The sequence below is a fragment of the Pelobates fuscus genome, chromosome 8 (assembly GCF_036172605.1).
Source record: "Pelobates fuscus isolate aPelFus1 chromosome 8, aPelFus1.pri, whole genome shotgun sequence".
NCBI lineage: Eukaryota > Metazoa > Chordata > Amphibia > Anura > Pelobatidae > Pelobates > Pelobates fuscus.
The window spans coordinates 112,782,590-112,796,875 of NC_086324.1; the positions used below are offsets into that span (position 1 = coordinate 112,782,590).

Below are 14,286 nucleotides of genomic sequence, written 5' to 3' on the forward strand. Positions count from 1 at the left end.
AGAAATGCTACACAATAATAAACCATAATCTATATGTAGCGGAATGGATGCTCTAAATACACTTTTATTCCCGTTTGTTCAGCTGTCCGCACACCCCCGTTCGTTTACCGAACCGACTCTCTGTGGCCCCCTTGTTCGCATCTTTTAGGTACCGACCACCCCTGGCTGTTAACCACAAATTGGTTATTAGTGCAAGTGTTTTCCCCCTGTGTAGCAGCCGTTCGTAAAACCAAAAGCACGTGTTCAAACAATTGGTGTCCATTTTGTCTCCCAAAAGCGGGCAGCGGTACTTGGTCGTCGACAGCGTGGAACTATTTTCAGACACACAACCCCGCGAACACCTGGGAAAATGGTACAGCTGCTCATCCAACTTCCTGAACAGTTAGAAGAACGGTATTCAGGAGGCAGAAACTACAAAGCATTAATATCCTAACAGCCAGGGGATGGGTTCATCAGTGTTCGTGCGAGAAAAGATCATTGCCTTGTTTTCTCTGAAACTGTTTTGGGGCATCACCTCATGATCAACCGGTCTAAACTTTATTCGAAGAGCATTCCCGAACCAACAAAGGGATCTAAGTGATATTTCAGCAAAGTGTGCACTCAGATTCAAGCTGTTCAGTGATATGACTTGATATGGGTTCTGAAGTTATTAAAATGCAGGGCCGGACTGGCCCATCGGGATACCGGGAAATTTCCCGGTGGGCCGTCGGCACCTGGGGCCGGGGTGACCTGCGGCCGCAGGGAGAACTTGAAAGGCGGCCGCAGGGGAAGCACTTCTTGCGGCCGCTGGGGGAGCAGGCTGTTCTGTCTTTGCTCCCCCTCCCTCGCGCGCTAGAAAGAGGCCGGGGCCGGAATATGACATCATATTCCGGCCCCGGTCTCATTAAGCTGCACGCGAGGGAGGGGGAGCAGAGACAGAACAGCCTGCTCCAACAGCGGCCGCAAGAAGTGCTTCCCCTGCGGCCGCCTTTCAAGTTCTCCCTGCGGCCGCCAGCACAGCTATCATGAACAGCCTGCTGGATCTCAATGTAAGCCTAATCTGAAACAAACATATGCTGCACAGTGAGGTGTTCAACCCAATCCCACAATGTTACCTAACCTAACTAATCTAAGAGCATGGTGCAAAGTTCCGTTATCCAGCACCCCCTGCTTACATTGGTGGGAAGCAAGTAGTCTGATAGAGCATTATGCTACTGATCTTTCTTTTTTTAATAGATTGCTGCTTTGAAAAGCAACTGCCTAATGTAAAGTTTAAAAAAAAAAAAATAGTAAATAGTTGAATTAGTTCTTCAAAGAGCCTCTTCTGACATTTCACTCATGGGATTGTGGGGTAAATTAGTTCCATGGAGCCTCTCCTCATACCTTGGAGGACTAGATATAGAAAGGATATAGATTTTAAAGCATGTATTGGGTGAAAATAGTGCCATCCCAAGATTCTTAAAAGAACACTCCAACCACCTCATCCACTACAGTTGGGAGTTTAAGGGGTCCGCAAGCACTGTTACCTGCCACTTCCTTCCGATACTGTGAACAGGAGGCTCTTGCAGGTCATGGCCAGTGGTGGATGCGGGGGGGAGGGGCCCGAGAAAACCGAGCAGTCCGAGGGTCTCTCTCTCCCCTGCCAGCACATGCAGGGCAACGGCCCTGCAATGTGCCTTCATGGACCGGAGGGGCGATCAGAGATCTCCCTCCCTGTTCCGCAGGCACCATGCTGCCAGCCGGCAGGGGAAGGAGAGAGGATCCGGGGGCCTGGCTAACTGCAGCATGGGAAGCAGGAAGGAGTCCCTGCTTCCCCAACACCCAGCCTCCAGGAGCTCCAAGGGATGTGGAGGTAAGAAGCAGGTCAGTGTGACTGATTGTGAGTGTGTGACTGTCAGTGTGTGTGTGTGTCACTGTCTGCCTGTCTGTGTGACTGTGTGACACTGTCTGCCTGTGTGTGTGCGTCTCTGTGTGTGACTGTCTGCCTGTGTGTGTGACAGTGTGTGTGTGTGTGACTGTCTGCCTGTGTGTGTGTGTGTGTGTGACTGCCTGTGTGTGACAGTGTGTGTGTGTGACTGTCTGCCTGTGTATGTGTGTGGCTGTCTGCCTGTCTCTGTATGTGTGGATGTTTGCCTCCGTGTCAGTGACTGTCTGCCTCTGTGTGTGTGGATGTCTTTGTGTGTGTCCATCTGCTAGTGAGTGAGCCTCTGTGTGTGTGTGCCTGCTAGTGAGTTTGTGTGTGTGTGTGTGTGTGTGTCTGCTAGTGAGTGAACTTGTATGTGTATCAGTGAGCTTGTCTGTAGGGATCATATGTGTGTGTTAGTGAGCTTGTCTGTAAGGAGCATGGGTGTGTCGGAGCCTGTCTGTGGTGAGCATGTGTGTGATCGTGAGCTTGTCTGTAGTAAGCATGAGTGTGATCGTGAGCTTGTCTGTAGTGACCATATGTGTGTCAGTGAGCTGGTCTATAGTGAGCATGTGTGTGTCAGGGAGCTTGTGTGTAGTGAATCTGTGTGTTAGTGAGCTCTTCTGTAGGGAGCATGTGTGTGCATCAGTGAGCTTGTCTGTAGTGAGCGTGTGTGTGTGACAGTGAGCTTGTCTGTAGTAAGCTTGTGTGTGTATCAGATTTTGTCTGTACTAAGTTTGTGTGTGCCAGTAACTTTGTCTGTGTGTGTCATTGAGATTGTCTGTCAATGAGCCTATTTGTGTGCATCAGTAAGATTGTCAGTGTCTGTGTGTGAGTATGCTTTACTGTATAATTTAATTACCCTGAAAGAAGAAATGTATCAATAATATATATATATATATATATATATATATATATATATATATATATATATATATATATATATATATATATATATATATATATATATATATATATATATATATATATATATATAAAAGCTGTTGTAGGCTTCACAGTTGTGTGACCGGGTGCATCACCAAGGCTCCAGTATCCAGGCAATTGAAATAGTTGGCTGCACTCTCGGATTCCCTTAAAACTTAACTTTTATTGAAAAATGTAAAAGAAGATCAACGTTTCAGTCCCTCTTGTGGACTTTCATCATGATCCTGATGAAAGTCCACAAGAGGGACTGAAACGTTGATCTTCTCTTAAATATTTCACTAAAAGTTCAGTTTTAAGGAAATCCGAGAGTGCAGCCAACTATTTCAATTGTGTATATATATATATATATATATATATATATATATATATATATATATATATATATATACACATATACACACACATACACACCCTACATAGCACAATTACTTATGGGGCTGGCATCGATTTTTTTCCAGGGCTGCTTTGTATCCCCAGTCCGGCCCTGTTAAAATGTATTTTTGGGGTGTTTTAAAATATTTTAGATTTTTCTGTACCTGAGAGATAATTAATTTATAGCTTTTTCTTACGCAATTATCTCTCAGGCACAGAGGATCCTGGGAAGAAAAGCCCTGTGTTATTGTATAGGAATCCCTATGTAGGGGTATGTGCATAAAAGCAATGTGCAGAAAAAATAAATTTAGTTGACTCCCAGAACTATGGGTCTTGGATTATTATACTGCTTCGATTAGCTTCGAGGAAGGAATAGAAGAGATACCTACGCTAGGTATTGGAGCACCTTAACACTATATAAATGCTGGCATGGGTAGAGTATGTTGTACACCATCTTGTGTTGCATGTGGTAAGTCCCCAAGTAGTCCTTGTGGCAAACGTGCCTATGCCACAAGCTCCTGGAGGAGCCTGCTAGCCTCCTGCCCAAGGAATATGGGCCAAATACAAAGATCCTGTTTGGGAGTTAAACCTCCCCAGCCGCCATTAGCAGCTTTCCCTGGGTGCCCCTGGTTCGGCAATTTCCCTTCATGTGAATAGAACCGAAAGATGGCTCTCTGAAGTCCGTTCGTATGAACTAAACCCACGAATTGTCCTCAGCGCCACAATCGTTATGGAACTAAATTCGGCATGAGGACTTTGTGGGTTCCCCGTCAGCGGGACTTAGCCTTGAATGTTATGAAACGGTTTTCGGCATGAGTTGACCATGCGGTTTCCGGACAAATTGGTTTGTGGTTTTGAAATCCGCCAGGAGAGCACATTTTGTAAAGAAGGTGCCTGAGACTAAGGGGAACAAACGCTACCTAAGAGCCAGTTGGAGCACCCGAAAGATGACCGGCCAACTGCCCTGGAACTGTTTTGGGATTAGGACAACGTGTGCGGCCGTTCAGAACTTGGTGGTGACACATGGGGGTTTCCCCTACACTGCGAGATATCAGAGATATTTGGACAACTTGGCTATTTGTGGCTGTATTTTTGTGTGTGGTTATTATATCTTTTTATGAGGTTTTTGGGTATTTTTAGGTTTTATATTTTTATGTTTGCCTCTCTGTTTCTGGGAGATAATTTGTGTCGTTAACACAATTATCTCCCAGGCACAGAGATCTTTAGGACAGGCTTGCATTGTATTGTATGGAGATCCCCTGCTAGGGGTTGTGTATATAAGCAGGCAACTTGGCCATAATAAATCAGTTCCTTTACACCTTGCACTCAGTCTGGGCTAGTGTTTGGATGGATCAGCTATACTCTCTGCAGAAGAGCTTAATCACTTACAGCTGCACCCTGGACCCTGATCCAGGGCAAGAAGTGACGGAGAGACCCCAGCCAAGCTGCGGCGGCTAGGGGCTAACCACTCCTGTGTCCGAGAGGAGTGCTAGGAAGCGAGCTTGACAGAGGTACCCAGTCTGGGTGCTAGGCGGTCTGTTACAGTCCTCAACAAGTGCTTCAAGTAGGGAGTAGATACCAAAATACAGAGCGCACTATCAACTGCAGTGGATACATTATATTCTATATACAATCTGAAAAAATAATAAAGATATATAGTGCAGACTATCTGATAACACTAAAGAGTTTGTCTGGGAGAGGACTCACATGTACCAGAGCCCTAACACCCCTGACTCTGGGTATGAATAGCTCCACTTGAGAGGGATATTTCCCACAGCTTTTATTAGGACAGGTGTCTCACTTCCGTCAGATATTATATCAAGAACTACTGTGCAGTATAAGAGGATAGAGAGGCAATGATCCCAAATTGAATAGTATCTTGGCACAATTTATTAATATCAAAAGGTTAAAAACTGATGGCTTTGCCAGCAATAAACCCACAACTCGGCAAGCAGGAATAAAATATACACAAATGGTAGCAGCATGTAGTCACTTTCGGGTTTCAGTACTCTTCCGATCATGTGACAACTTGGAACCGTCTTTCGACCCACCTTCCGGGCTTCTTCTGACGATGTCACAACGTTCAGCCCTTCCTTTTAAGTGCGCCCATAATCATTTCTATTCATCGGGGGCGTGTGCACTTAGTCAATCACTATAGTATCGTTTCTTAGGGCTGTTACAAAAGTCCTCTTATACTGAACATAACAATTGACAATACTGCAGGTCGAGCCTTCCCAAAGAAAATAATAATCCATACTTAGATGCTTATAAAAGGCTATTTCCTCTGCCATGATACTGTAAAATGTTAAATATGTTTTATTTCACAAACTTGGACCTGCTGTCAAGGCGATACAAGAGTATATGTTCAAACTATGCACTGAAAAAAAAAATGCTATTTCCTCAAGATGTGCTACAAGAGGTAGCTGTAATATGTACATAGCTCAGCTATATAAAGATTAGCTTCTGGTCCTTGTTATTTAGGTGTATGATTATACTTAAGTTTGGTTGTACTACCAAATGGGAAATATCTACTAAATATTTTTTTTAATTACCCTATATACTCGAGTATAAGCCGACCCGAATATAAGCCGAGAAAAACTGGGAAAACTTATTGACTCGAGTATAAGACTAGGGTGGGAAATGCAGCAGCTAAACTGAACTGCCAATGCCACTAGAACACCAGGGAGTGAGAGCCCCCCTCCCTGGCCAGCTAACAAGCAGGGAGGGGGGACGAAAAACTAAATACAAATTTAAATAATAAAATATTAATAACAATAATAAAATATTAATAACAATAATAAATAAAAAAATATTAATATAACAAAAAAAATGAATATTAAAAGTATCATAATTAAAAAATAATAATAAAAATGCCCACCCCCCACCAAGGCTCTGCATCACACACACTGCATTCATTATATACACATACTGTAAATGAACAACTTTAGCTTAATGAAGCAGTTTTTGTGTATATAACATGCCCCTGCAGCCTCACTGCTAAATCCTCTGCCATTTAGGAGTTAAATCCCTTTGTTTATGAACCCTAGTCACACCTCCCTGCATGTGACTTGAACAGCCTTCCATAAACACTTCCTGAAAAGAGAGCCCTATTTAGGCTCTCTTTATTGCAAGTTCTGTTTAATTAAGATTTTCTTATCCCCTGCTATGTTATTAGCTTGCTAGACCATGCAAGAGCCTCCTATATGTGATTAAAGTTCAATTTAGAGATTGAGATACAATTATTTAAGGTAAATTACATCTGTTTGAAAGTAAAACCAGTTTTTTTTTTTCATGCAGGCTCTTTCAATCATTGCCAGGGAGGTGTGGCTAGGGCTGCATAAACAGAAACAAAGTGATTTAACTCCTAAATGACAGTGAATTGAGCAGTGAAATTGCAGGGGAATGATCTTGTAAAGGATTTGTATGTATTTACCTGTGTGCCTTCGGTTATGCCTTCTCCCTGCAGTGTAAATTTGTGTAATAAGTTTGTTTCGTTTATGTATGTTGAGCAATGTATTCATCTACCGAACAGAGACCACCCTGGGTAGCAATCAGAACTTAGAACGTTGAGGAAACCGCAACTTAATTGCTCCTAGGTGGCCGCCATTCGGCATACGAACACGTGGCGAGAACAAAGGATGGCGGCCATCTTAAATCTCACGAATGCGGTCAGCGGGACGTACGCATGAATTGCCTGGAACTGTTTTCAGCATGGCAATTCCGCGAACACCCGGTCATGGAAGTCCCGGCTGACTACGTTCCACTTCACGAATCAAACCGGAATTCGGGAGGTGGAATCTACCGAACAAGGGGAGCATTTCTATATAACCAACTGCAACGTTCGTATGGTAGTTTTCGTGTATTAGACGCGAACGGAGACCGGCTCTTGCTACTGATTTCATGGAACTGTAAAGTGGATACCACCACATGGCGAGCTGGTCAAACTTCCACACGATGCGACACGGAAACTACCAAACGGTTTTTCGTGAGATTTGGATATGTGACTCCCAGTATCCTCAGCTACCCAGGGATGTAAATGTTATAATTGTATGTGTTATGGAAAGTACTTTTCTAAAAATGTTGAAAATTTTAATGTTTCTGGCCAGCAGATAATTGAGTTTAGTATGTTGCTGAAACTCAATTATCTAGCCTGGCCCAGAGGAGGAGTCTGTTACTATTTAAATTGAATGCCTGTTGCTTCCAGTAAATCAGTCTTGTTCCAGCATTAAGCTTTGGCTCATGTGTGTATTATTTGGCGATACCAGAGATATTTATTCCTGTGGATTATTGGGAATATTCTTTTATGGGGAAAAAGGGAATATTGGACGGTGATACAAACTACTACCGTCACAACTGGTTGGCAGCGGCGGGATTTTCTTTTTTCCCTGCACCAAGATTCCAAGCAGACACTGGGGACAGTGAATGGAAGGCTGGTACACCCTGCTGAAACGGAACACATTAAAAGAACTGTCGGAAGTTCGTGGAAGGATTGCTAGCAACAAAACCAAGCGGGTCATTATTGCGGAGTTAATGGAGCTAGACCGAGAGAACTTGGTTGCAGCAACACCAACCATTCACGAGATGGAGACACCGGCGATTCAGGAGAATGAATCGCCAGCCAACAAGGAGATTCGGGAGACATTGTGTTACAAATAATAAACATTGTATCAGAAGAGGCGAAACAGAAGAGGGGAAATAGATCTGCAAGTGAAGCTGGTGGAGGTACAGCGGGCAGCAGCAAGCTCCCCAACCAGCGAGCACAACATAGCAGACACAAAGAAAATTCCTTTCAGTGCCTTTAAATCTTTTAATGAGAAGGAATGCAAGATCGACAGTTATCTGGCGGATTTTGAGGGACAGTGCAACCTGCACAGAGTAGCTGCGGAAGAATGGGTTTTGATATTGGCTGGGAAGTTGTCAGGAAAAGCCTCCGATGCTTTCTGGGCCGTACCAGAACAGGAGATCCAAAGCTACACAAGGGTTAAAGAGGCGCTTCTGGCTCATTATGCGGTAACTCCAGAGTCATACCGTCAGAAGTTCAGAGACTCACGCAAAACGGACAAGGATTCCTATGCAGAATGGGCCTGCCAGTTATACCTGTCTGCATCCAATTGGGTCAACAGTAGCCAAGCTACCACCCCGGATGACATTCTACAACGAATACTCCTGGAACAGTTCTACGACCACATCCAGGCAGATATTAAAGACTGGGTGAGAGACCGCAAACCACTTTCCTTACCAGAAGCTGCCAAGTTGGCGGATGAGTTTGCGGATACTCGCAAGACCACACGGGTCGCACCACGGGTCCAACCTCCTCGACCAGCGGTACCGTCAAACCCACCAGTGACCAGGTATCAACCCCCCAGCAGACCAGTAGCTTCCAACCCTCGCTACCCACGACAGGCTGACAACGAACGACGTTGCTTCCTTTGTAAACAATCGGGTCACATCAAGTACAACCCCCAGCAGCCGCCCATTGTGTGGATTATCCAGCATCATCTAACTGGGATGCCAAGGAGCTGAGTCAGGAAGAACCCTTGGGCACTTTATATGAAGCACTCCTGGTCCAATCCACCATAACGGACAATAGGAAACACCATTGTCAGCTGGTAATGGTTAACGGAAAGACAGCACAGGGCCTGAGAGACAGTGGCACTACCATCACACTGGTTCAATGGCATCTTATTGATAATTCCGAAAGACCGGGGAAATCTATTGCTGTGAGAGTAACAGGGGGGGCAGTGTATCTGATTACTACAGCACAAGTGCATCTGGACTGGGGCTGGCAATGTTCAAGAGGGCATGATGAAGTCGTCCTGGGCAATGATCTTGGCCCGTTGACTTCCGCTTTTGCATCGACACCACAACACGAGGCTCACGCAGTAACCACCAGAGCACAAAGCCGCGCTGCCGAGAGCCATCCACCCAGGTAAGCCAATTTGACATACCCCTGACCGTAGCGCCCCTTCCCTGGGATACCCCGGAGGACTTTGGGAGGGAAGTAGCCGGAGACCCTTCCCTCAGAAAGTACAGGGAAAAGGCTAGGAGAGAACGGGGAGGGTTAGAAAAGGAGCAGTTCGTCTGGGAAAAGGGCCGGTTATACAGACTCACTGAGACACGGGTCAATGCACCCGGGCCCCAGCAAAAACGCCAGACGGTAGTTCCACGGAAATACCAGCGGGAGTTATTGAGGATTGGGCACGATGTCCCTTTAGCCGGACACATGGGAATATGAAGGACCTTACATAGGGTAACCCAGAACTTATTTTGGCCTGGGGTATCCGATGACATCCGAGCGTATTGCCAGACATGCGAGGCATGTCAAAGAATAGGTAAGAAGGGAGATCACTCGAAGGCTCAACTAGTTTCTATGCCAATCATAGAAGAACCTTTCATGAGGGTAGCCGTAGACATCTTAGGACCCCTGGCCCAGCCTAGCCGCTCCGGTAAGCGCTATATTCTTACCGTGGTGGATTACGTCGTTACCCCGAAGCTGTGGCCCTTTCTAATATCCAGGCTGAGACAGTGGCTGATGCCCTGGTCAAGATATTCACTTGAGTGGGATTCCCCAAAGAGAGTTTTATCCGACCAGGGTACGCAGTTCACCGCCGAGGTAACTCAGCAAATATGGAAAGTCTGCGGAGTTTAATCCCTGACTAGTTCCCCATACCACCCCCAGACCAATGGCCTGTGTGAACGCTTCAATGGGACACTAAAGCAAATGCTGAAGTCATTCACGGGGGCCTATAAATATTGGGAGCGATTCTTGCCACACCTCCTCTTTGCATACCGGGAGGTGCCGCAGGAATCAACCAGGTTCTCACCCTTTGAACTACTGTATGGAAGGCGGGTGAAGGGGCCACTAGATCTTATCAAGGACCACTGGGAAGGGCAGACAGAGATAGAGGGGACCCCGATTGTGCCATACGTGCGAGAGCTGCGGGACCGCATGGGAGAATTGGCACAAACGGTACAGGAAAATTTCCAGGCGGCCCAGCAGCACCAGAAAGTGTGGTACGACTGACGGGCTAGGTACCGGAGCTTTCAGATCGGACAAAAAGTCATGGTGCTAAGACCGGTCCGAACTGACAAGCTCCAGGCTGCCTGGCAGGGCACCTATAAGGTTATAGGGCAGGTGTGCGATACCACTGACACCATAGCCAGCTGTGAGGATGAAGATGTGAAATGAACGTTTCACATCAACATGCTTAAAGCGTACCACGAGAGGGCAGAGGAGGTGACCCCCATCTGTGCACCAGCTGGAGAGGACACAGAGGCTTTGCCCCTACCCGACCTACTGGGCATTAACGGGGAGACAAGGCAGATAGAGAAACAGCTAGGAGAACAGCTGGAGAACAGCTGAAACCCCAAGAGAGGGCACTGGCTGTACGCCTACTAGAAGCCAAGCAGGCCACGTTCCCCCAGGAGCCCGGGTAGACCCCATTAGCCATCCATAAAGTAGAGACCCAGGGCAGGCACCACTAAGGCAACCCCCCTACCGTATTCCCGAAGCTGTCCGAGAAGGGATGCAGAAGGAAATTGACGAAATGCTTCGGCTAGGGGTAATAGAGCATTCAAACAGTCCTTGGGCCTCACCAGTAGTCTTAGTACCAAAAAAGGACGGGATAACCGCTTTTGTGTAGATTACCGGAGGCTCAATGACAAGACGGTCACAGACACCTATCCGATGCCACGGATGGACGAACTACTTGACCGGATCTCTGCAGGGAAGTATCTGACCACAACAGACCAAAGGGATATTGGCAAATACCCCTAGCAGAAGATGCAGTACCCAGGTCAGCCTTCATCACCCCGTTCGGCCTATCCCAATTTCGGGTTATGCCGTTCAGGATGAAGAACGCTCCGGCCACCTTCCAATGGATGGTAGACCACTTGTTGGAAGGTCTCCAGGACTACACGTGTGCCTACCTGGATGATATCGCCATATATAGCGATACCTGGGAAGCACACCTAGAACAAGTAGGGACAGTGTTAGATAGGATCAGGGGGGCCGGTTTTACCTTGAAATCAGACAAGTGTCACATTAGCATGGCGGAGCCGGCTAAGATCGAGGCTGTTGCTGATTGGCCCACTCCCCGTACCAAGACACAAGTCATGGGCTTCTTGGGAACAGCCGGCTATTACAGACGCTTTGTCCCGGACTATAGCGCCCTGGCGAAACCCCTGACAGACTTGACAAAAAAGAAGTTACCCCGACAAGTCCTGTGGTCCCCGGAGTGTGAGGTGGATTTCCAAGCGTTAAAGACTGCTCTTGTTAATGCTCCGGTGTTAACTACCCCAGATCCTAACAAAAGATTTATTGTCCACACAGACGCTTCAATGTTTGGACTGGGGGCAGTATTAAGCCAGATCGGAGAGGATGGAGGAGAGCACCTGGTGGCCTACTTGAGTCAAAAGCTGTTGCCAAGGGAGGTCAGTTATGTGACTATTGAAAAAGAGTAGAATAAATCCTCATACAAAAAAGTATAGAAGAAAGAGAGAGGGAAAAAGACCGTATGTTGGAAGCTCTAAAACTGGAAAAAAATATAGGAATCCACCAAAACCTATAAAGATAGAGTATTGAAGAGGAATGCTGCTAAAAAAATAGTAGCAAAAGATCCTGGAGCTAAAATGAATTGGAGTGATGAATATGTAGATAAATTGTTGGTAAAATGTTGCCTATTCTGGCACATTAGTCATACATTTACAGAAAAAGATGTATTTTTAAAATGATGTATAAGACTCTAATATCCAGGTTGCACAAGTATCTGTATGGTATGTGTACCTTTACCTAGGAAACAGAAAAATCCCAAGGTCAGGGTAATTCTATACCAAATGTTATACTTCCATGGAGTTTAAAAAATGAAAGATGAAGTAATCTATTAATAAGAAGTTGATGAAAAATAAATAAATTAATTGAATGAATGAATGTATTGTGTAATATACTATGACGGCAAAAAATAGCTGGCTGCCACAAGCAATATCAAAATATATAGCCAAAAACAACTGAGTATATATTAAAGTTTTATTGAAAATAGATTTAAAACTTGCACACTAAGACTTTCAAAAAGAATGTGGATTGTAACAGCTTCATCCCTTCCAACAGCCACCACAGACCTGCATGGTTAAATAACATTCCTCATCAATTTAGAAGGATCAGACGAAATTGTTCAAAATTAGACGTCTGCAGGGAACAGATGGAGGGGAGATTCATCACAAAAGGATATCCTCCAACGCTTTTGGGAGAAGCACTGGAGAAAACTCTCACCCATACCACGAGAAGACACCTTACACATTAAAACTTAAAAGAAGCAGACATTGAATAAAACTCCAGCTTTCATTACTAAGTTTAGTAATCAATCACAGAAAATACAGAAAATACTCAAGAAACATTGGGGAATACTAAGAAGTGACTCAACCCTAACACAAATCATTGAGGAGAAACCACAGATCATTTACACAAGGGCACTGAATCTCAAGCTAATGTTAGCTCCTACTATCAGATCTGAGAACATTTTAAGAGAAAAAGGACATGGAAGAGGTTTTTCAAGATGTCAAAAATTTATTGGATGTAGAAACAATCCTACAGCTGAAAAAAAGAGCACAAAATTCAAAAGAATATAAAATTAAGACAGACATGAATTGCAATACCTCAGGAGTGATATCTTATCACATGCCCATGCCATAAACAATACATTGGAAGAACTAAAAGATCTTTGAAAACTAGAATTTCAGAACATATTCGAAACATTAAGAAAGGCTTTTTAACCCACAACTTATCAAAACATTTTAAAGAAACACATAGAGCAGACCCAGCAGGACTAACTTTCATGGCTTTAGAAAAAGTGAATGTAGGGGCGTGGCCTGGACGAGCATGGTGCAGGACGTGTAGTTGTCGAGCTCCGCACCCCTGGCCGAAATATAAGCTAGAAAACAGCAGCAAAACGGCTGAAAATGGTCCGGACTAAGAAGCATCTAGCCCCAGAGTCAGCGGGAGTCAGCTCCCCTCGCCGGTACACGGGACCGATGGATGACTTTGTAGCCACACCGTCGGATCTCCGAAGACCGCAGCATGCGACCAAGATGGCGCCCGCCTCTCCAGACTCAGAGAGTGCGGGAGAATACCATGAAGAAGACACACAGGCAAGTGACTTAGCCTGTATCCGAGCTGAACTTACCCGAATTTCCACCAACATGCTGTCTAAAGCAGATAAGGGCTCCCTGGTACAAGAACTCCGTACGGCGCTGCGTGAGGAGCTAACAGGCCTCCGCACAGACCTGACAACACTGGAACAGAGAGTCGACGAAATGGAGTCGACAGCTCACGGTTGCGAGGCACAGCACAGAGCGACAGAGGTGGCTGTTACCAGGCAGGGGAACATGCTCCTCGCGATGCGCAGGCAAATGGAGGACCTGGAGAACAGGAGTAGGCGCAACAACATAAGAATCCGCGGCCTACCGGAATCAAGCGCTGAACCGCTTCACACCACGCTCATCGACCTATTCAGGTAGGTCCTGGGCGCTCAAGCCCCTGACACTTTACAACTTGAGCGGGCACATAGAGCCCTGGGACCGATGAGGCAAGATGGCAGCCCTCGAGACGTGATCTGCTGCATATCCACAGGCGGACTGCGAGATCAAATTATGGCAGCCGCCAGAGAGCTCCCCAACATCAAGTACCGCGAGGCGGATATCTCCCTCTTCCAGGACCTATCCAGCCTAACGCTAGACGCCAGGAGAGCCCTACGCCCGGTGACGGGTGCCCTGCGAGACAAGAGGATACAGTATCGCTGGGGCTTCCCGTTCAGCCTACAGGCGAGACACGGCAACACATGGCTGACGGCCCGCTGGCCGGAGGACATACCGAGATTCCAGAGAACTCTTGGCCTACCGCAAACCAGAATCCGAAACTGGATCCTTGAAGAAGCAATTGCCACCAGGAGAGACCCGCTGGTTCCTATGCGACCACCCGAAGAGGCACCTACTCACGGAGATCAGCTACGCCGGAGAGGAGGCCCGGAGGGGCCGGAGGAGTAGACTATCCAACACCTGATCAGGTCAGTGGGGGACCGGGGAGCTCCACATGC

The 14,286-nt window shown here is 46.1% G+C and overlaps 1 protein-coding gene across 1 annotated transcript in view; it reads right to left on the minus strand.

Moving 5' to 3' along the window:
- METTL22 (methyltransferase 22, Kin17 lysine) overlaps positions 1-14,286 on the minus strand; it is a 388,543-nt gene that overhangs the window by 316,722 nt on the left and 57,535 nt on the right. The window lies entirely within an intron of this gene.